We start from the raw sequence: 3,986 nt of genomic DNA, 5'->3' as shown, positions 1-3,986 counted from the left end.
CCAATCTAGTCCAGTGCAGCAGGCTGCACCGGTCAGACCGGTCGCCGCCGACCGGTCAGACCGGTCTCTTCAGAGGCCGGGCCAAGATACTGTTCCAAGATTTGAGTATCGCATCAAGGAGAGGAAGGAGGAGCAGAAGCTTGTTGTTAATCCAGAGAAGCCTGAAACCGATGCTGTTCAAATCGGTGAAATCAAGGTGCCCATAAAGGATACGGGCAAAAAGCCGATGGACATAGAGAAGTCGGTTGATGTTCCTTCATAGAAGCCGGTTATGGCCAATGACCATGAAGCCGGTGTTGTAAATATGCCCTAGAGGCAATCATAGAGATGATCATATTTCCTTGTATTCATGATTAATGAAGTGTTCCTTGAATATCCATGAAAGACAACTTGTATTGATTGACAATTATGTGAATTGTCTGTGAGACTGTTTACTTGTATGATTATTCTAAAGCTGTTCCTAGTCGGAGTTCATGTGAGGACACACATGGATTTTAGACTAGCACATGTATTAGTTGATGACTATGTTTCACAAGTCATGGACATGTAGATGTCAAACTAATAATGTTGGCTCATGTGGGACATGAGTCTGAATTGACCCAACACGAGATGATGACTTCTCATTACACAATATGTACGGTGTGTCCTAAGACCTGAGATCGTCGTATGTACTCAAGATGTGAACCGACTTACTTAGGAGCCATCAAACGCTGCACCGTAACAGGGTAGTCATAAAGGTGGCTTTCGGGTCTGTCAAGAAGCATGTTGTGAGACATAGTCGGTCAAGATGGGATTTGCCCCTCTCTACAAGAGAGGATATCTCTGGGCCCCTCGAGTGATTCGGATCAGGAAATGCATGGCCATGCTGGGGTTAAGAGTTAACAAAGGATTTCAAATCACAGAATCGAGAAAGAGCGGTTGGCTTGGAGCAAAAGGAACAACATGTATATGATATTGTGGCGGCTCGTCTGATATGATCTTTGTGTGCGTATAGGAGTTGACATGTCTTGCTAGAGGCCACTGTCTACTATTGGGCCGAGTAAGAGTACTCGGGCCATGTCTATTCGCATGTGAGCCCATAGGGTCACACACTTAAGGGAAAGAAGCCTGATAAGGATGAGATCCGAATTAGACTGGGCTTAGGTGCACTAATGGGCCTTTTCGGCCCAAAAGGGGGCGCCCAAGGTGGGGCCCAAGGCAGCCCACCTAAGGGGCTATATAAACAGAGGAGAGGGGGGGCGCCTAAACCCTAGACCGTTTACTATTCACGGTGCCATGAACAGTTGCCGCGGCGCGCTACAGTACCTCCCCTCCTTCGTGCCCAAGCCCTAGGTCGCCTTCGCGGATCTAGCAATCCGGATCGCGACGCTTCTTCCCATACGTGTGGATACCTTGGAGGTGCCGCATCTGCTGCACAAGGACGAGCCGCACGTGAGGAGGTTCTCGCAACTGCACTGCCGGCTTCCATCTGTTCGACTACATCGACGCGCGATAGAAGTTCCGCATCCGCGCGTCTAGTGGTAATCCCGTGATCTATAACTGTAGTAATCCTGGTTTATGCGGTAGAAATTTTTTTTGTTTTTGCTACCCCATATTTCTACAGCCAGTATCAGCAAGAGCGCAGCAGACAAGTATCATCAGCCTAGGTGGTGCCCATCAGGCTTGACTCACACACACAAGAGGAAGCTGCAACTCCTTCGCAACAAGGAAAGGAAGGAGAAGGAAGAAGAAATGCTGAGGGATGAAGACTTCAATAGATACAGACCCATGTTCCCTCAAGGCAAAGTCTGGAAGATCAAGGCAGTTGATCAGCCAGACAGACCGGTCGAACCGCCGCAGACGACCGGTCAGACCGGTCAGGAGGACCGGTCAGACCGCTTTGACCAAACAGTCAGACTGGTTGAGCCTACTGCAGAGCCAACAGCCAAATCGGTACAGCCCGTTTCAGTTTCTTCCATTGATGAAGTCCCAACGGTTCCTCTGACAGCAGAAGATGAGGAATTGGTGGATTATGAAGCGTCTCCGGAGTGCACCAACTTGGAGATCAACGTGGTGCACTTATCTTCAGATTACTTCGTGGTTCCGAAAGAGGATATGGCTCATCTTCAGTTCGGGCCCCGTGAAGCTGTGTTGCAGAAGCCAAGCGAGAAGGACAATCATCTCAAGGCTCTTTACGTGAGGGGACACATCAATGAAAGGCCGGTGACACGCATGCTAGTGGATGGTGGGGCCGTTGTAAATCTTATGCCCTACTCATTGTACCAGAAACTCGGTGGCCAAGACGAAGATTTAATCAAGATGAACATGACGGTCAGCGGCGTTGGAGGGAGCGAGCCCCTTAGCGCCAAAGGAGTTGCTTCCATGGACCTTACCATTGGGAGTAAGACGCTTGCTACGGCCTTCTTCGTCTCGGAGGTGTAAGATAATTACAATTTGATTCTTGGAAGGGATTGTATTCATGCAAATCAGTGCGTTCCTTTTACCTTGCATCAGTTTCTTGTTCAATGGATCGGCGATGCGGTTGAGATTGTCCATGGAGAGACTTCATCCTTTGTTGCTTTAGCCGATTCGGATTCTATTAGTGCACACAACAATATCAAGTGCTTATCGGGTGTGGATCTGTCCGATTATGATTTGATCAGTTGCACTAAGGATGGTTTTGTTTCTGCTGTATTAAAGTCGATGGATAATCGGATAAATCATTTAATGTAAATCAAATGAGTACAATAGAAGCTCCAGAAGCAATCGGTCAGACCGCTAGTGCCGGCCGGTTAGACCGGTCCAGTCCCGTTCGGCGCACAGAGCCGACCGGTCAGACCGGACCCCCCGACCGGTCAGACCGATCCAACGCAGAGTGGTTGCAGCAGAGGCTAGATCAATATCTGGCGCGTACGAACGATGTGTGTGAAGCCATTGAAGATTCTGATGATCTAGACAAGCTGGGCCAAGGGTTTACATCGGCCGTTCCTTTAGAAAAGGTAGACATTGGTGATGGAACTATTCCTAGGCCGACCTTTGTAAACAAAAATTTATCGGCTGAATATAAAGCCGATTTGGTTAATTTGTTGAAAGAATATGTTGATTGCTTTGCTTGGGAGTATCATGAAATGCCTGGTTTAAGTCGTGATCTTGTTGAGCATCGTTTACCGATTGAAGCCGGTTTTAGACCTTATAAGCAACTAGTTAGGCGTTTCAATCCTATTATTTATGACCGAATTAAAGCTGAAATTAATCATTTACTTGATGCTAGATTTGTTGGGTCTTGTCGTTATGCTGATTGGATCTCTAATATTGTGCCCGTTGAGAAAAAAATTCGGGGAAATTAGAGTGTGCATTGATTTTAGAGATCTTAATAAAGCTACTCCCAAGGATGAATATCCTATGCCCATAGCCGATATGTTGATCAATGAGGCTTCCGGACATCGTGTCATTAGTTTTCTTGATGGTAACGCCGGTTACAATCAAATATTTATGGCTGAGAAGATATATCTAAAACGGCCTTTAGATGTCTGGGATTTGTCAGTTTATTTGAGTGGGTTGTTATGACTTTTGGTTTGAAAAATGCGGGTGCTACTTATCAAAGAGCTATGAATTTAATCTTCCATGATTTGCTTGGTGTCATTTTGAAGTGTACATTGATGATATTGTCATTAAATCGGCCGGTTTGGATCATCATTTAGCCGATTTGAGACTTGCTCTTGAGAGGATGCGCCGGTATGGTTTGAAGATGAATCCACTCAAATGTGCTTTTGGTGTATCGGCTGGAAAGTTTCTTGGCTTCATTATTCATGAGAAGGGAATAGAGGTTGATCCTAAAAGAATTGAAGCCATGAAGAATGTTGAGGCCCCTACATGCAAGAAGGATTTACAAAAGTTCTTGGCCAAGGCAAATTTCTTGAGAAGGTTTATATCTAACTTGTCCGGGAAGATCGATGTTTTTACTCCTATTCTTTGGTTAAAGGATGAAACCGAATTTACTTGGGGGG

This window comes from Panicum virgatum, chromosome 6N, assembly GCF_016808335.1.
Source record: "Panicum virgatum strain AP13 chromosome 6N, P.virgatum_v5, whole genome shotgun sequence".
NCBI lineage: Eukaryota > Viridiplantae > Streptophyta > Magnoliopsida > Poales > Poaceae > Panicum > Panicum virgatum.
This window is presented reverse-complemented; position numbering follows the sequence as displayed.